The sequence below is a fragment of the Mycteria americana genome, unplaced genomic scaffold, assembly GCF_035582795.1.
Source record: "Mycteria americana isolate JAX WOST 10 ecotype Jacksonville Zoo and Gardens unplaced genomic scaffold, USCA_MyAme_1.0 Scaffold_49, whole genome shotgun sequence".
NCBI classification, from domain to species: Eukaryota; Metazoa; Chordata; class Aves; order Ciconiiformes; family Ciconiidae; genus Mycteria; species Mycteria americana.
Window position 1 is genome coordinate 681,911 of NW_027445635.1, and position 20,122 is coordinate 702,032.

Genomic DNA, 20,122 nt, shown 5'->3' on the forward strand with positions numbered 1-20,122 from the left:
ACATTCGCGCTCTGCTAAAGCTTTGCTTCGTAATGGGGCAACATTCTGTATGTCTCTCTGGCAGAGCCCGGCTGCCAAATTGGAAACGTCCAGAGATTGCGCCCACAGGAAAGCTGCCAGCACTGAAAGCTCTAGCTGGTTTTCACTGTCCCTTGGAACTGCATTCGCTGCCACACAGACATTCGCGCTCTGCTAAAGCATTGCTTCGTAATGGGGCAACACTCTGTATCTCTCTCTGGCAGAGCCCGGCTGCCAAATTGGAAACGACCAGAGATTGCGCCCACAGGAAAGCTGCCAGCACTGAAAGCTCTAGCTGGTTTTCACTGTCCCTTGGAACTGCATTCGCTGCCACACAGACATTCGCGCTCTGCTAAAGCATTGCTTCCTAATGGGGCAACACTCTGTATCTCTCTCTGGCAGAGCCCGGCTGCCAAATTGGAAACGTCCAGACATTGCGCCCACAGGAAAGCTGCCAGCACTGAAAACTGTAGCTGGTTTTCACTGTCCCTTGGAACTGCATTCGCTGCCACACAGACATTCGCGCTCTGCTAAAGCATTGCTTCGTAATGGGGCAACACTCTGTATCTCTCTCTGGCAGAGCCCGGCTGCCAAATTGGAAACGTCCAGAGATTGCGCCCACAGGAAAGCTGCCAGCACTGAAAGCTCTAGCTGGTTTTCAGTGTCCCTTGGAACTGCATTCGCTGCCACACAGACATTCGCGCTCTGCTAAAGCATTGCTTCGTAATGGGGCAACACTCTGTATCTCTCTCTGGCAGAGCCCGGCTGCCAAATTGGAAATGTCCAGAGATTGCGCCCACAGGAAAGCTGCCAGCACTGAAAGCTCTAGCTGGTTTTCACTGTCCCTTGGAACTGCATTCGCTGCCACACAGACATTCGCGCTCTGCTAAAGCATTGCTTCCTAATGGGGCAACACTCTGTATCTCTCTCTGGCAGAGCCCGGCTGCCAAATTGGAAACGTCCAGAGATTGCGCCCACAGGAAAGCTGCCAGCACTGAAAACTCTAGCTGCTTTTCACTGTCCCTTGGAACTGCATTCGCTGCCACACAGACATTCGCGCTCTGCTAAAGCTTTGCTTCCTAATGGGGCAACACTCTGTATGTCTCTCTGGCAGAGCCCGGCTGCCAAATTGGAAACGTCCAGAGATTGCGCCCACAGGAAAGCTGCCAGCACTGAAAGCTCTAGCTGGTTTTCACTGTCCCTTGGAACTGCATTCGCTGCCACACAGACATTCGCGCTCTGCTAAAGCATTGCTTCGTAATGGGGCAACACTCTGTATCTCTCTCTGGCAGAGCCCGGCTGCCAAATTGGAAAAGTCCAGAGATTGCGCCCACAGGAAAGCTGCCAGCACTGAAAGCTCTAGCTGGTTTTCACTGTCCCTTGGAACTGCATTCGCTGCCACACAGACATTCGCGCTCTGCTAAAGCATTGCTTCGTAATGGGGCAACACTCTGTATCTCTCTCTGGCAGAGCCCGGCTGCCAAATTGGAAACGTCCAGAGATTGCGCCCACAGGAAAGCTGCCAGCACTGAAAGCTCTAGCTGGTTTTCACTGTCCCTTGGAACTGCATTCGCTGCCACACAGACATTCGCGCTCTGCTAAAGCATTGCTTCCTAATGGGGCAACACTCTGTATCTCTCTCTGGCAGAGCCCGGCTGCCAAATTGGAAATGTCCAGAGATTGCGCCCACAGGAAAGCTGCCAGCACTGAAAGCTCTAGCTGGTTTTCACTGTCCCTTGGAACTGCATTCGCTGCCACACAGACATTCGCGCTCTGCTAAAGCTTTGCTTCGTAATGGGGCAACATTCTGTATCTCTCTCTGGCAGAGCCCGGCTGCCAAATTGGAAACGTCCAGAGATTGCGCCCACAGGAAAGCTGCCAGCACTGAAAGCTCTAGCTGGTTTTCACTGTCCCTTGGAACTGCATTCGCTGCCACACAGACATTCGCGCTCTGCTAAAGCTTTGCTTCGTAATGGCGCAACATTCTGTATGTCTCTCTGGCAGAGCCCGGCTGCCAAATTGGAAACGTCCAGAGATTGCGCCCACAGGAAAGCCGCCAGCACTGAAAGCTCTAGCTGGTTTTCACTGTCCCTTGGAACTGCATTCGCTGCCACACAGACATTCGCGCTCTGCTAAAGCATTGCTTCCTAATGGGGCAACACTCTGTATCTCTCTCTGGCAGAGCCCGGCTGCCAAATTGGAAACGTCCAGAGATTGCGCCCACAGGAAAGCTGCCAGCACTGAAAGCTCTAGCTGGTTTTCACTGTCCCTTGGAACTGCATTCGCTGCCACACAGACATTCGCGCTCTGCTAAAGCATTGCTTCCTAATGGGGCAACACTCTGTATCTCTCTCTGGCAGAGCCCGGCTGCCAAATTGGAAACGTCCAGACATTGCGCCCACAGGAAAGCTGCCAGCACTGAAAACTGTAGCTGGTTTTCACTGTCCCTTGGAACTGCATTCGCTGCCACACAGACATTCGCGCTCTGCTAAAGCATTGCTTCGTAATGGGGCAACACTCTGTATCTCTCTCTGGCAGAGCCCGGCTGCCAAATTGGAAACGTCCAGAGATTGCGCCCACAGGAAAGCTGCCAGCACTGAAAGCTCTAGCTGGTTTTCACTGTCCCTTGGAACTGCATTCGCTGCCACACAGACATTCGCGCTCTGCTAAAGCATTGCTTCGTAATGGGGCAACACTCTGTATCTCTCTCTGGCAGAGCCCGGCTGCCAAATTGGAAATGTCCAGAGATTGCGCCCACAGGAAAGCTGCCAGCACTGAAAGCTCTAGCTGGTTTTCACTGTCCCTTGGAACTGCATTCGCTGCCACACAGACATTCGCGCTCTGCTAAAGCATTGCTTCGTAATGGGGCAACACTCTGTATCTCTCTCTGGCAGAGCCCGGCTGCCAAATTGGAAACGTCCAGAGATTGCGCCCACAGGAAAGCTGCCAGCACTGAAAGCTCTAGCTGGTTTTCAGTGTCCCTTGGAGCTGCATTCGCTGCCACACAGACATTCGCGCTCTGCTAAAGCATTGCTTCGTAATGGGGCAACACTCTGTATCTCTCTCTGGCAGAGCCCGGCTGCCAAATTGGAAACGTCCAGAGATTGCGCCCACAGGAAAGCTGCCAGCACTGAAAGCTCTAGCTGGTTTTCACTGTCCCTTGGAACTGCATTCGCTGCCACACAGACATTCGCGCTCTGCTAAAGCATTGCTTCCTAATGGGGCAACACTCTGTATCTCTCTCTGGCAGAGCCCGGCTGCCAAATTGGAAACGTCCAGAGATTGCGCCCACAGGAAAGCTGCCAGCACTGAAAGCTCTAGCTGGTTTTCAGTGTCCCTTGGAGCTGCATTCGCTGCCACACAGACATTCGCGCTCTGCTAAAGTATTGCTTCCTAATGGGGCAACACTCTGTATCTCTCTCTGGCAGAGCCCGGCTGCCAAATTGGAAACGTCCAGAGATTGCGCCCACAGGAAAGCTGCCAGCACTGAAAGCTCTAGCTGGTTTTCACTGTCCCTTGGAACTGCATTCGCTGCCACACAGACATTCGCGCTCTGCTAAAGTATTGCTTCCTAATGGGGCAACACTCTGTATCTCTCTCTGGCAGAGCCCGGCTGCCAAATTGGAAACGTCCAGAGATTGCGCCCACAGGAAAGCTGCCAGCACTGAAAGCTCTAGCTGGTTTTCACTGTCCCTTGGAACTGCATTCGCTGCCACACAGACATTCGCGCTCTGCTAAAGCATTGCTTCCTAATGGGGCAACACTCTGTATGTCTCTCTGGCAGAGCCCGGCTGCCAAATTGGAAACGTCCAGAGATTGCGCCCACAGGAAAGCTGCCAGCACTGAAAGCTCTAGCTGGTTTTCACTGTCCCTTGGAACTGCATTCGCTGCCACACAGACATTCGCGCTCTGCTAAAGCATTGCTTCGTAATGGGGCAACATTCTGTATCTCTCTCTGGCAGAGCCCGGCTGCCAAATTGGAAACGTCCAGAGATTGCGCCCACAGGAAAGCTGCCAGCACTGAAAGCTCTAGCTGGTTTTCACTGTCCCTTGGAACTGCATTCGCTGCCACACAGACATTCGCGCTCTGCTAAAGCTTTGCTTCCTAATGGGGCAACACTCTGTATGTCTCTCTGGCAGAGCCCGGCTGCCAAATTGGAAACGTCCAGAGATTGCGCCCACAGGAAAGCTGCCAGCACTGAAAGCTCTAGCTGGTTTTCACTGTCCCTTGGAACTGCATTCGCTGCCACACAGACATTCGCGCTCTGCTAAAGCATTGCTTCGTAATGGGGCAACACTCTGTATCTCTCTCTGGCAGAGCCCGGCTGCCAAATTGGAAAAGTCCAGAGATTGCGCCCACAGGAAAGCTGCCAGCACTGAAAGCTCTAGCTGGTTTTCACTGTCCCTTGGAACTGCATTCGCTGCCACACAGACATTCGCGCTCTGCTAAAGCATTGCTTCGTAATGGGGCAACACTCTGTATCTCTCTCTGGCAGAGCCCGGCTGCCAAATTGGAAACGTCCAGAGATTGCGCCCACAGGAAAGCTGCCAGCACTGAAAGCTCTAGCTGGTTTTCACTGTCCCTTGGAACTGCATTCGCTGCCACACAGACATTCGCGCTCTGCTAAAGCATTGCTTCCTAATGGGGCAACACTCTGTATCTCTCTCTGGCAGAGCCCGGCTGCCAAATTGGAAATGTCCAGAGATTGCGCCCACAGGAAAGCTGCCAGCACTGAAAGCTCTAGCTGGTTTTCACTGTCCCTTGGAACTGCATTCGCTGCCACACAGACATTCGCGCTCTGCTAAAGCTTTGCTTCGTAATGGGGCAACATTCTGTATCTCTCTCTGGCAGAGCCCGGCTGCCAAATTGGAAACGTCCAGAGATTGCGCCCACAGGAAAGCTGCCAGCACTGAAAGCTCTAGCTGGTTTTCACTGTCCCTTGGAACTGCATTCGCTGCCACACAGACATTCGCGCTCTGCTAAAGCTTTGCTTCGTAATGGCGCAACATTCTGTATGTCTCTCTGGCAGAGCCCGGCTGCCAAATTGGAAACGTCCAGAGATTGCGCCCACAGGAAAGCCGCCAGCACTGAAAGCTCTAGCTGGTTTTCACTGTCCCTTGGAACTGCATTCGCTGCCACACAGACATTCGCGCTCTGCTAAAGCATTGCTTCCTAATGGGGCAACACTCTGTATCTCTCTCTGGCAGAGCCCGGCTGCCAAATTGGAAACGTCCAGAGATTGCGCCCACAGGAAAGCTGCCAGCACTGAAAGCTCTAGCTGGTTTTCACTGTCCCTTGGAACTGCATTCGCTGCCACACAGACATTCGCGCTCTGCTAAAGCATTGCTTCGTAATGGGGCAACACTCTGTATCTCTCTCTGGCAGAGCCCGGCTGCCAAATTGGAAATGTCCAGAGATTGCGCCCACAGGAAAGCTGCCAGCACTGAAAGCTCTAGCTGGTTTTCACTGTCCCTTGGAACTGCATTCGCTGCCACACAGACATTCGCGCTCTGCTAAAGCATTGCTTCCTAATGGGGCAACACTCTGTATCTCTCTCTGGCAGAGCCCGGCTGCCAAATTGGAAACGTCCAGAGATTGCGCCCACAGGAAAGCTGCCAGCACTGAAAGCTCTAGCTGGTTTTCAGTGTCCCTTGGAGCTGCATTCGCTGCCACACAGACATTCGCGCTCTGCTAAAGCATTGCTTCGTAATGGGGCAACACTCTGTATCTCTCTCTGGCAGAGCCCGGCTGCCAAATTGGAAACGTCCAGAGATTGCGCCCACAGGAAAGCTGCCAGCACTGAAAGCTCTAGCTGGTTTTCACTGTCCCTTGGAACTGCATTCGCTGCCACACAGACATTCGCGCTCTGCTAAAGCTTTGCTTCGTAATGGGGCAACATTCTGTATCTCTCTCTGGCAGAGCCCGGCTGCCAAATTGGAAACGTCCAGAGATTGCGCCCACAGGAAAGCTGCCAGCACTGAAAGCTCTAGCTGGTTTTCACTGTCCCTTGGAACTGCATTCGCTGCCACACAGACATTCGCGCTCTGCTAAAGCTTTGCTTCGTAATGGCGCAACATTCTGTATGTCTCTCTGGCAGAGCCCGGCTGCCAAATTGGAAACGTCCAGAGATTGCGCCCACAGGAAAGCCGCCAGCACTGAAAGCTCTAGCTGGTTTTCACTGTCCCTTGGAACTGCATTCGCTGCCACACAGACATTCGCGCTCTGCTAAAGCATTGCTTCCTAATGGGGCAACACTCTGTATCTCTCTCTGGCAGAGCCCGGCTGCCAAATTGGAAACGTCCAGAGATTGCGCCCACAGGAAAGCTGCCAGCACTGAAAGCTCTAGCTGGTTTTCAGTGTCCCTTGGAGCTGCATTCGCTGCCACACAGACATTCGCGCTCTGCTAAAGCATTGCTTCCTAATGGGGCAACACTCTGTATCTCTCTCTGGCAGAGCCCGGCTGCCAAATTGGAAACGTCCAGAGATTGCGCCCACAGGAAAGCTGCCAGCACTGAAAGCTCTAGCTGGTTTTCACTGTCCCTTGGAACTGCATTCGCTGCCACACAGACATTCGCGCTCTGCTAAAGTATTGCTTCCTAATGGGGCAACACTCTGTATCTCTCTCTGGCAGAGCCCGGCTGCCAAATTGGAAACGTCCAGAGATTGCGCCCACAGGAAAGCTGCCAGCACTGAAAGCTCTAGCTGGTTTTCACTGTCCCTTGGAACTGCATTCGCTGCCACACAGACATTCGCGCTCTGCTAAAGCTTTGCTTCGTAATGGGGCAACATTCTGTATGTCTCTCTGGCAGAGCCCGGCTGCCAAATTGGAAACGTCCAGAGATTGCGCCCACAGGAAAGCTGCCAGCACTGAAAGCTCTAGCTGGTTTTCACTGTCCCTTGGAACTGCATTCGCTGCCACACAGACATTCGCGCTCTGCTAAAGCATTGCTTCCTAATGGGGCAACACTCTGTATCTCTCTCTGGCAGAGCCCGGCTGCCAAATTGGAAACGTCCAGACATTGCGCCCACAGGAAAGCTGCCAGCACTGAAAACTGTAGCTGGTTTTCACTGTCCCTTGGAACTGCATTCGCTGCCACACAGACATTCGCGCTCTGCTAAAGCATTGCTTCGTAATGGGGCAACACTCTGTATCTCTCTCTGGCAGAGCCCGGCTGCCAAATTGGAAACGTCCAGAGATTGCGCCCACAGGAAAGCTGCCAGCACTGAAAGCTCTAGCTGGTTTTCACTGTCCCTTGGAACTGCATTCGCTGCCACACAGACATTCGCGCTCTGCTAAAGCATTGCTTCGTAATGGGGCAACACTCTGTATCTCTCTCTGGCAGAGCCCGGCTGCCAAATTGGAAATGTCCAGAGATTGCGCCCACAGGAAAGCTGCCAGCACTGAAAGCTCTAGCTGGTTTTCACTGTCCCTTGGAACTGCATTCGCTGCCACACAGACATTCGCGCTCTGCTAAAGCATTGCTTCCTAATGGGGCAACACTCTGTATCTCTCTCTGGCAGAGCCCGGCTGCCAAATTGGAAACGTCCAGAGATTGCGCCCACAGGAAAGCTGCCAGCACTGAAAGCTCTAGCTGGTTTTCAGTGTCCCTTGGAGCTGCATTCGCTGCCACACAGACATTCGCGCTCTGCTAAAGCATTGCTTCCTAATGGGGCAACACTCTGTATCTCTCTCTGGCAGAGCCCGGCTGCCAAATTGGAAACGTCCAGAGATTGCGCCCACAGGAAAGCTGCCAGCACTGAAACCTCTAGCTGGTTTTCACTGTCCCTTGGAACTGCATTCGCTGCCACACAGACATTCGCGCTCTGCTAAAGCTTTGCTTCCTAATGGGGCAACACTCTGTATCTCTCTCTGGCAGAGCCCGGCTGCCAAATTGGAAACGTCCAGAGATTGCGCCCACAGGAAAGCTGCCAGCACTGAAAGCTCTAGCTGGTTTTCACTGTCCCTTGGAACTGCATTCGCTGCCACACAGACATTCGCGCTCTGCTAAAGCATTGCTTCGTAATGGGGCAACATTCTGTATCTCTCTCTGGCAGAGCCCGGCTGCCAAATTGGAAATGTCCAGAGATTGCGCCCACAGGAAAGCTGCCAGCACTGAAAGCTCTAGCTGGTTTTCACTGTCCCTTGGAACTGCATTCGCTGCCACACAGACATTCGCGCTCTGCTAAAGCTTTGCTTCGTAATGGGGCAACATTCTGTATGTCTCTCTGGCAGAGCCCGGCTGCCAAATTGGAAACGTCCAGAGATTGCGCCCACAGGAAAGCTGCCAGCACTGAAAGCTCTAGCTGGTTTTCACTGTCCCTTGGAACTGCATTCGCTGCCACACAGACATTCGCGCTCTGCTAAAGCATTGCTTCCTAATGGGGCAACACTCTGTATCTCTCTCTGGCAGAGCCCGGCTGCCAAATTGGAAATGTCCAGAGATTGCGCCCACAGGAAAGCTGCCAGCACTGAAAGCTCTAGCTGGTTTTCACTGTCCCTTGGAACTGCATTCGCTGCCACACAGACATTCGCGCTCTGCTAAAGCATTGCTTCCTAATGGGGCAACACTCTGTATCTCTCTCTGGCAGAGCCCGGCTGCCAAATTGGAAACGTCCAGAGATTGCGCCCACAGGAAAGCTGCCAGCACTGAAAGCTCTAGCTGGTTTTCAGTGTCCCTTGGAGCTGCATTCGCTGCCACACAGACATTCGCGCTCTGCTAAAGCATTGCTTCGTAATGGGGCAACACTCTGTATCTCTCTCTGGCAGAGCCCGGCTGCCAAATTGGAAACGTCCAGAGATTGCGCCCACAGGAAAGCTGCCAGCACTGAAAGCTCTAGCTGGTTTTCACTGTCCCTTGGAACTGCATTCGCTGCCACACAGACATTCGCGCTCTGCTAAAGTATTGCTTCCTAATGGGGCAACACTCTGTATCTCTCTCTGGCAGAGCCCGGCTGCCAAATTGGAAACGTCCAGAGATTGCGCCCACAGGAAAGCTGCCAGCACTGAAACCTCTAGCTGGTTTTCACTGTCCCTTGGAACTGCATTCGCTGCCACACAGACATTCGCGCTCTGCTAAAGCTTTGCTTCCTAATGGGGCAACACTCTGTATCTCTCTCTGGCAGAGCCCGGCTGCCAAATTGGAAACGTCCAGAGATTGCGCCCACAGGAAAGCTGCCAGCACTGAAAGCTCTAGCTGGTTTTCACTGTCCCTTGGAACTGCATTCGCTGCCACACAGACATTCGCGCTCTGCTAAAGCATTGCTTCCTAATGGGGCAACACTCTGTATCTCTCTCTGGCAGAGCCCGGCTGCCAAATTGGAAACGTCCAGAGATTGCGCCCACAGGAAAGCTGCCAGCACTGAAAGCTCTAGCTGGTTTTCACTGTCCCTTGGAACTGCATTCGCTGCCACACAGACATTCGCGCTCTGCTAAAGCTTTGCTTCGTAATGGGGCAACATTCTGTATGTCTCTCTGGCAGAGCCCGGCTGCCAAATTGGAAACGTCCAGACATTGCGCCCACAGGAAAGCTGCCAGCACTGAAAGCTCTAGCTGGTTTTCACTGTCCCTTGGAACTGCATTCGCTGCCACACAGACATTCGCGCTCTGCTAAAGCTTTGCTTCGTAATGGGGCAACATTCTGTATGTCTCTCTGGCAGAGCCCGGCTGCCAAATTGGAAACGTCCAGAGATTGCGCCCACAGGAAAGCCGCCAGCACTGAAAGCTCTAGCTGGTTTTCACTGTCCCTTGGAACTGCATTCGCTGCCACACAGACATTCGCGCTCTGCTAAAGCATTGCTTCCTAATGGGGCAACACTCTGTATCTCTCTCTGGCAGAGCCCGGCTGCCAAATTGGAAACGTCCAGAGATTGCGCCCACAGGAAAGCTGCCAGCACTGAAAGCTCTAGCTGGTTTTCACTGTCCCTTGGAACTGCATTCGCTGCCACACAGACATTCGCGCTCTGCTAAAGCATTGCTTCCTAATGGGGCAACACTCTGTATCTCTCTCTGGCAGAGCCCGGCTGCCAAATTGGAAACGTCCAGAGATTGCGCCCACAGGAAAGCTGCCAGCACTGAAAGCTCTAGCTGGTTTTCACTGTCCCTTGGAACTGCATTCGCTGCCACACAGACATTCGCGCTCTGCTAAAGCATTGCTTCCTAATGGGGCAACACTCTGTATCTCTCTCTGGCAGAGCCCGGCTGCCAAATTGGAAACGTCCAGAGATTGCGCCCACAGGAAAGCTGCCAGCACTGAATGCTCTAGCTGGTTTTCACTGTCCCTTGGAACTGCATTCGCTGCCACACAGACATTCGCGCTCTGCTAAAGTATTGCTTCCTAATGGGGCAACACTCTGTATCTCTCTCTGGCAGAGCCCGGCTGCCAAATTGGAAACGTCCAGACATTGCGCCCACAGGAAAGCTGCCAGCACTGAAAACTGTAGCTGGTTTTCACTGTCCCTTGGAACTGCATTCGCTGCCACACAGACATTCGCGCTCTGCTAAAGCATTGCTTCGTAATGGGGCAACACTCTGTATCTCTCTCTGGCAGAGCCCGGCTGCCAAATTGGAAACGTCCAGACATTGCGCCCACAGGAAAGCTGCCAGCACTGAAAACTGTAGCTGGTTTTCACTGTCCCTTGGAACTGCATTCGCTGCCACACAGACATTCGCGCTCTGCTAAAGCATTGCTTCCTAATGGGGCAACACTCTGTATCTCTCTCTGGCAGAGCCCGGCTGCCAAATTGGAAACGTCCAGAGATTGCGCCCACAGGAAAGCTGCCAGCACTGAAAGCTCTAGCTGGTTTTCACTGTCCCTTGGAACTGCATTCGCTGCCACACAGACATTCGCGCTCTGCTAAAGCATTGCTTCGTAATGGGGCAACATTCTGTATCTCTCTCTGGCAGAGCCCGGCTGCCAAATTGGAAACGTCCAGAGATTGCGCCCACAGGAAAGCTGCCAGCACTGAAAGCTCTAGCTGGTTTTCACTGTCCCTTGGAACTGCATTCGCTGCCACACAGACATTCGCGCTCTGCTAAAGCTTTGCTTCGTAATGGGGCAACATTCTGTATGTCTCTCTGGCAGAGCCCGGCTGCCAAATTGGAAACGTCCAGAGATTGCGCCCACAGGAAAGCTGCCAGCACTGAAAGCTCTAGCTGGTTTTCACTGTCCCTTGGAACTGCATTCGCTGCCACACAGACATTCGCGCTCTGCTAAAGCATTGCTTCCTAATGGGGCAACACTCTGTATCTCTCTCTGGCAGAGCCCGGCTGCCAAATTGGAAACGTCCAGAGATTGCGCCCACAGGAAAGCTGCCAGCACTGAAAGCTCTAGCTGGTTTTCACTGTCCCTTGGAACTGCATTCGCTGCCACACAGACATTCGCGCTCTGCTAAAGCATTGCTTCCTAATGGGGCAACACTCTGTATCTCTCTCTGGCAGAGCCCGGCTGCCAAATTGGAAACGTCCAGAGATTGCGCCCACAGGAAAGCTGCCAGCACTGAAAGCTCTAGCTGGTTTTCACTGTCCCTTGGAACTGCATTCGCTGCCACACAGACATTCGCGCTCTGCTAAAGTATTGCTTCGTAATGGGGCAACACTCTGTATCTCTCTCTGGCAGAGCCCGGCTGCCAAATTGGAAACGTCCAGAGATTGCGCCCACAGGAAAGCTGCCAGCACTGAAAGCTCTAGCTGGTTTTCACTGTCCCTTGGAACTGCATTCGCTGCCACACAGACATTCGCGCTCTGCTAAAGCATTGCTTCCTAATGGGGCAACACTCTGTATCTCTCTCTGGCAGAGCCCGGCTGCCAAATTGGAAACGTCCAGAGATTGCGCCCACAGGAAAGCTGCCAGCACTGAAAGCTCTAGCTGGTTTTCACTGTCCCTTGGAACTGCATTCGCTGCCACACAGACATTCGCGCTCTGCTAAAGCATTGCTTCCTAATGGGGCAACACTCTGTATCTCTCTCTGGCAGAGCCCGGCTGCCAAATTGGAAACGTCCAGACATTGCGCCCACAGGAAAGCTGCCAGCACTGAAAACTGTAGCTGGTTTTCACTGTCCCTTGGAACTGCATTCGCTGCCACACAGACATTCGCGCTCTGCTAAAGCATTGCTTCGTAATGGGGCAACACTCTGTATCTCTCTCTGGCAGAGCCCGGCTGCCAAATTGGAAACGTCCAGAGATTGCGCCCACAGGAAAGCTGCCAGCACTGAAAGCTCTAGCTGGTTTTCACTGTCCCTTGGAACTGCATTCGCTGCCACACAGACATTCGCGCTCTGCTAAAGCATTGCTTCCTAATGGGGCAACACTCTGTATCTCTCTCTGGCAGAGCCCGGCTGCCAAATTGGAAACGTCCAGACATTGCGCCCACAGGAAAGCTGCCAGCACTGAAAACTGTAGCTGGTTTTCACTGTCCCTTGGAACTGCATTCGCTGCCACACAGACATTCGCGCTCTGCTAAAGCATTGCTTCGTAATGGGGCAACACTCTGTATCTCTCTCTGGCAGAGCCCGGCTGCCAAATTGGAAACGTCCAGAGATTGCGCCCACAGGAAAGCTGCCAGCACTGAAAGCTCTAGCTGGTTTTCACTGTCCCTTGGAACTGCATTCGCTGCCACACAGACATTCGCGCTCTGCTAAAGCATTGCTTCCTAATGGGGCAACACTCTGTATCTCTCTCTGGCAGAGCCCGGCTGCCAAATTGGAAACGTCCAGAGATTGCGCCCACAGGAAAGCTGCCAGCACTGAAAGCTCTAGCTGGTTTTCACTGTCCCTTGGAACTGCATTCGCTGCCACACAGACATTCGCGCTCTGCTAAAGCTTTGCTTCGTAATGGGGCAACATTCTGTATGTCTCTCTGGCAGAGCCCGGCTGCCAAATTGGAAACGTCCAGACATTGCGCCCACAGGAAAGCTGCCAGCACTGAAAGCTCTAGCTGGTTTTCACTGTCCCTTGGAACTGCATTCGCTGCCACACAGACATTCGCGCTCTGCTAAAGCTTTGCTTCGTAATGGGGCAACATTCTGTATGTCTCTCTGGCAGAGCCCGGCTGCCAAATTGGAAACGTCCAGAGATTGCGCCCACAGGAAAGCCGCCAGCACTGAAAGCTCTAGCTGGTTTTCACTGTCCCTTGGAACTGCATTCGCTGCCACACAGACATTCGCGCTCTGCTAAAGCATTGCTTCCTAATGGGGCAACACTCTGTATCTCTCTCTGGCAGAGCCCGGCTGCCAAATTGGAAACGTCCAGAGATTGCGCCCACAGGAAAGCTGCCAGCACTGAAAGATCTAGCTGGTTTTCACTGTCCCTTGGAACTGCATTCGCTGCCACACAGACATTCGCGCTCTGCTAAAGCATTGCTTCCTAATGGGGCAACACTCTGTATCTCTCTCTGGCAGAGCCCGGCTGCCAAATTGGAAACGTCCAGAGATTGCGCCCACAGGAAAGCTGCCAGCACTGAAAGCTCTAGCTGGTTTTCACTGTCCCTTGGAACTGCATTCGCTGCCACACAGACATTCGCGCTCTGCTAAAGCATTGCTTCCTAATGGGGCAACACTCTGTATCTCTCTCTGGCAGAGCCCGGCTGCCAAATTGGAAACATCCAGAGATTGCGCCCACAGGAAAGCTGCCAGCACTGAAAGCTCTAGCTGGTTTTCACTGTCCCTTGGAACTGCATTCGCTGCCACACAGACATTCGCGCTCTGCTAAAGCATTGCTTCCTAATGGGGCAACACTCTGTATCTCTCTCTGGCAGAGCCCGGCTGCCAAATTGGAAACGTCCAGACATTGCGCCCACAGGAAAGCTGCCAGCACTGAAAACTGTAGCTGGTTTTCACTGTCCCTTGGAACTGCATTCGCTGCCACACAGACATTCGCGCTCTGCTAAAGCATTGCTTCGTAATGGGGCAACACTCTGTATCTCTCTCTGGCAGAGCCCGGCTGCCAAATTGGAAACGTCCAGAGATTGCGCCCACAGGAAAGCTGCCAGCACTGAAAGCTCTAGCTGGTTTTCACTGTCCCTTGGAACTGCATTCGCTGCCACACAGACATTCGCGCTCTGCTAAAGCATTGCTTCCTAATGGGGCAACACTCTGTATCTCTCTCTGGCAGAGCCCGGCTGCCAAATTGGAAACGTCCAGAGATTGCGCCCACAGGAAAGCTGCCAGCACTGAATGCTCTAGCTGGTTTTCACTGTCCCTTGGAACTGCATTCGCTGCCACACAGACATTCGCGCTCTGCTAAAGTATTGCTTCCTAATGGGGCAACACTCTGTATCTCTCTCTGGCAGAGCCCGGCTGCCAAATTGGAAACGTCCAGAGATTGCGCCCACAGGAAAGCTGCCAGCACTGAAAGCTCTAGCTGGTTTTCACTGTCCCTTGGAACTGCATTCGCTGCCACACAGACATTCGCGCTCTGCTAAAGCATTGCTTCCTAATGGGGCAACACTCTGTATCTCTCTCTGGCAGAGCCCGGCTGCCAAATTGGAAACGTCCAGAGATTGCGCCCACAGGAAAGCTGCCAGCACTGAAAGCTCTAGCTGGTTTTCACTGTCCCTTGGAGCTGCATTCGCTGCCACACAGACATTCGCGCTCTGCTAAAGCTTTGCTTCCTAATGGGGCAACACTCTGTATCTCTCTCTGGCAGAGCCCGGCTGCCAAATTGGAAACGTCCAGAGATTGCGCCCACAGGAAAGCTGCCAGCACTGAAAGCTCTAGCTGGTTTTCACTGTCCCTTGGAACTGCATTCGCTGCCACACAGACATTCGCGCTCTGCTAAAGCTTTGCTTCGTAATGGGGCAACATTCTGTATGTCTCTCTGGCAGAGCCCGGCTGCCAAATTGGAAACGTCCAGACATTGCGCCCACAGGAAAGCTGCCAGCACTGAAAGCTCTAGCTGGTTTTCACTGTCCCTTGGAACTGCATTCGCTGCCACACAGACATTCGCGCTCTGCTAAAGCTTTGCTTCGTAATGGGGCAACATTCTGTATGTCTCTCTGGCAGAGCCCGGCTGCCAAATTGGAAACGTCCAGAGATTGCGCCCACAGGAAAGCCGCCAGCACTGAAAGCTCTAGCTGGTTTTCACTGTCCCTTGGAACTGCATTCGCTGCCACACAGACATTCGCGCTCTGCTAAAGCATTGCTTCCTAATGGGGCAACACTCTGTATCTCTCTCTGGCAGAGCCCGGCTGCCAAATTGGAAACGTCCAGAGATTGCGCCCACAGGAAAGCTGCCAGCACTGAAAGATCTAGCTGGTTTTCACTGTCCCTTGGAACTGCATTCGCTGCCACACAGACATTCGCGCTCTGCTAAAGCATTGCTTCCTAATGGGGCAACACTCTGTATCTCTCTCTGGCAGAGCCCGGCTGCCAAATTGGAAACGTCCAGAGATTGCGCCCACAGGAAAGCTGCCAGCACTGAAAGCTCTAGCTGGTTTTCACTGTCCCTTGGAACTGCATTCGCTGCCACACAGACATTCGCGCTCTGCTAAAGCATTGCTTCCTAATGGGGCAACACTCTGTATCTCTCTCTGGCAGAGCCCGGCTGCCAAATTGGAAACGTCCAGAGATTGCGCCCACAGGAAAGCTGCCAGCACTGAAAGCTCTAGCTGGTTTTCACTGTCCCTTGGAACTGCATTCGCTGCCACACAGACATTCGCGCTCTGCTAAAGCATTGCTTCCTAATGGGGCAACACTCTGTATCTCTCTCTGGCAGAGCCCGGCTGCCAAATTGGAAACGTCCAGAGATTGCGCCCACAGGAAAGCTGCCAGCACTGAATGCTCTAGCTGGTTTTCACTGTCCCTTGGAACTGCATTCGCTGCCACACAGACATTCGCGCTCTGCTAAAGTATTGCTTCCTAATGGGGCAACACTCTGTATCTCTCTCTGGCAGAGCCCGGCTGCCAAATTGGAAACGTCCAGAGATTGCGCCCACAGGAAAGCTGCCAGCACTGAAAGCTCTAGCTGGTTTTCACTGTCCCTTGGAACTGCATTCGCTGCCACACAGACATTCGCGCTCTGCTAAAGCATTGCTTCCTAATGGGGCAACACTCTGTATCTCTCTCTGGCAGAGCCCGGCTGCCAAATTGGAAACGTCCAGAGATTGCGCCCACAGGAAAGCTGCCAGCACTGAAAGCTCTAGCTGGTTTTCACTGTCCCTTGGAACTGCATTCGCTGCCACACAGACATTCGCGCTCTGCTAAAGCATTGCTTCCTAATGGGGCAACACTCTGTATCTCTCTCTGGCAGAGCCCGGCTGCCAAATTGGAAACGTCCAGAGATTGCGCCCACAGGAAAGCTGCCAGCACTGAAAGCTCTAGCTGGTTTTCACTGTCCCTTGGAGCTGCATTCGCTGCCACACAGACATTCGCGCTCTGCTAAAGCTTTGCTTCCTAATGGGGCAACACTCTGTATCTCTCTCTGGCAGAGCCCGGCTGCCAAATTGGAAACGTCCAGAGATTGCGCCCACAGGAAAGCTGCCAGCACTGAAAGCTCTAGCTGGTTTTCAGTGTCCCTTGGAGCTGCATTCGCTGCCACACAGACATTCGCGCTCTGCTAAAGCATTGCTTCGTAATGGGGCAACACTCTGTATCTCTCTCTGGCAGAGCCCGGCTGCCAAATTGGAAACGTCCAGAGATTGCGCCCACAGGAAAGCTGCCAGCACTGAAAGCTCTAGCTGGTTTTCACTGTCCCTTGGAACTGCATTCGCTGCCACACAGACATTCGCGCTCTGCTAAAGTATTGCTTCCTAATGGGGCAACACTCTGTATCTCTCTCTGGCAGAGCCCGGCTGCCAAATTGGAAACGTCCAGAGATTGCGCCCACAGGAAAGCTGCCAGCACTGAAACCTCTAGCTGGTTTTCACTGTCCCTTGGAACTGCATTCGCTGCCACACAGACATTCGCGCTCTGCTAAAGCTTTGCTTCCTAATGGGGCAACACTCTGTATCTCTCTCTGGCAGAGCCCGGCTGCCAAATTGGAAACGTCCAGAGATTGCGCCCACAGGAAAGCTGCCAGCACTGAAAGCTCTAGCTGGTTTTCACTGTCCCTTGGAACTGCATTCGCTGCCACACAGACATTCGCGCTCTGCTAAAGCATTGCTTCGTAATGGGGCAACATTCTGTATCTCTCTCTGGCAGAGCCCGGCTGCCAAATTGGAAACGTCCAGAGATTGCGCCCACAGGAAAGCTGCCAGCACTGAAAGCTCTAGCTGGTTTTCACTGTCCCTTGGAACTGCATTCGCTGCCACACAGACATTCGCGCTCTGCTAAAGCATTGCTTCCTAATGGGGCAACATTCTGTATGTCTCTCTGGCAGAGCCCGGCTGCCAAATTGGAAACGTCCAGAGATTGCGCCCACAGGAAAGCTGCCAGCACTGAAAGCTCTAGCTGGTTTTCACTGTCCCTTGGAACTGCATTCGCTGCCACACAGACATTCGCGCTCTGCTAAAGCATTGCTTCCTAATGGGGCAACACTCTGTATCTCTCTCTGGCAGAGCCCGGCTGCCAAATTGGAAACGTCCAGAGATTGCGCCCACAGGAAAGCTGCCAGCACTGAAAGCTCTAGCTGGTTTTCACTGTCCCTTGGAACTGCATTCGCTGCCACACAGACATTCGCGCTCTGCTAAAGCATTGCTTCCTAATGGGGCAACACTCTGTATCTCTCTCTGGCAGAGCCCGGCTGCCAAATTGGAAACGTCCAGAGATTGCGCCCACAGGAAAGCTGCCAGCACTGAAAGCTCTAGCTGGTTTTCACTGTCCCTTGGAACTGCATTCGCTGCCACACAGACATTCGCGCTCTGCTAAAGCATTGCTTCCTAATGGGGCAACACTCTGTATCTCTCTCTGGCAGAGCCCGGCTGCCAAATTGGAAACGTCCAGACATTGCGCCCACAGGAAAGCTGCCAGCACTGAAAACTGTAGCTGGTTTTCACTGTCCCTTGGAACTGCATTCGCTGCCACACAGACATTCGCGCTCTGCTAAAGCATTGCTTCGTAATGGGGCAACACTCTGTATCTCTCTCTGGCAGAGCCCGGCTGCCAAATTGGAAACGTCCAGAGATTGCGCCCACAGGAAAGCTGCCAGCACTGAAAGCTCTAGCTGGTTTTCACTGTCCCTTGGAACTGCATTCGCTGCCACACAGACATTCGCGCTCTGCTAAAGCATTGCTTCCTAATGGGGCAACACTCTGTATCTCTCTCTGGCAGAGCCCGGCTGCCAAATTGGAAACGTCCAGACATTGCGCCCACAGGAAAGCTGCCAGCACTGAAAACTGTAGCTGGTTTTCACTGTCCCTTGGAACTGCATTCGCTGCCACACAGACATTCGCGCTCTGCTAAAGCATTGCTTCCTAATGGGGCAACACTCTGTCTCTCTCTCTGGCAGAGCCCGGCTGCCAAATTGGAAACGTCCAGAGATTGCGCCCACAGGAAAGCTGCCAGCACTGAAAGCTCTAGCTGGTTTTCACTGTCCCTTGGAACTGCATTCGCTGCCACACAGACATTCGCGCTCTGCTAAAGCATTGCTTCGTAATGGGGCAACACTCTGTATCTCTCTCTGGCAGAGCCCGGCTGCCAAATTGGAAACGTCCAGAGATTGCGCCCACAGGAAAGCTGCCAGCACTGAAAGCTCTAGCTGGTTTTCACTGTCCCTTGGAACTGCATTCGCTGCCACACAGACATTCGCGCTCTGCTAAAGCATTGCTTCCTAATGGGGCAACACTCTGTATCTCTCTCTGGCAGAGCCCGGCTGCCAAATTGGAAACGTCCAGAGATTGCGCCCACAGGAAAGCTGCCAGCACTGAAAGCTCTAGCTGGTTTTCACTGTCCCTTGGAACTGCATTCGCTGCCACACAGACATTCGCGCTCTGCTAAAGTATTGCTTCCTAATGGGGCAACACTCTGTATCTCTCTCTGGCAGAGCCCGGCTGCCAAATTGGAAACGTCCAGAGATTGCGCCCACAGGAAAGCTGCCAGCACTGAAAGCTCTAGCTGGTTTTCACTGTCCCTTGGAACTGCATTCGCTGCCACACAGACATTCGCGCTCTGCTAAAGCATTGCTTCCTAATGGGGCAACACTCTGTATCTCTCTCTGGCAGAGCCCGGCTGCCAAATTGGAAACGTCCAGAGATTGCGCCCACAGGAAAGCTGCCAGCACTGAATGCTCTAGCTGGTTTTCACTGTCCCTTGGAACTGCATTCGCTGCCACACAGACATTCGCGCTCTGCTAAAGTATTGCTTCCTAATGGGGCAACACTCTGTATCTCTCTCTGGCAGAGCCCGGCTGCCAAATTGGAAACGTCCAGAGATTGCGCCCACAGGAAAGCTGCCAGCACTGAAAGCTCTAGCTGGTTTTCACTGTCCCTTGGAACTGCATTCGCTGCCACACAGACATTCGCGCTCTGCTAAAGCATTGCTTCCTAATGGGGCAACACTCTGTATCTCTCTCTGGCAGAGCCCGGCTGCCAAATTGGAAACGTCCAGAGATTGCGCCCACAGGAAAGCTGCCAGCACTGAATGCTCTAGCTGGTTTTCACTGTCCCTTGGAACTGCATTCGCTGCCACACAGACATTCGCGCTCTGCTAAAGTATTGCTTCCTAATGGGGCAACACTCTGTATCTCTCTCTGGCAGAGCCCGGCTGCCAAATTGGAAACGTCCAGAGATTGCGCCCACAGGAAAGCTGCCAGCACTGAAAGCTCTAGCTGGTTTTCACTGTCCCTTGGAACTGCATTCGCTGCCACACAGACATTCGCGCTCTGCTAAAGCATTGCTTCCTAATGGGGCAACACTCTGTATCTCTCTCTGGCAGAGCCCGGCTGCCAAATTGGAAACGTCCAGAGATTGCGCCCACAGGAAAGCTGCCAGCACTGAATGCTCTAGCTGGTTTTCACTGTCCCTTGGAACTGCATTCGCTGCCACACAGACATTCGCGCTCTGCTAAAGTATTGCTTCCTAATGGGGCAACACTCTGTATCTCTCTCTGGCAGAGCCCGGCTGCCAAATTGGAAACGTCCAGAGATTGCGCCCACAGGAAAGCTGCCAGCACTGAAAGCTCTAGCTGGTTTTCACTGTCCCTTGGAACTGCATTCGCTGCCACACAGACATTCGC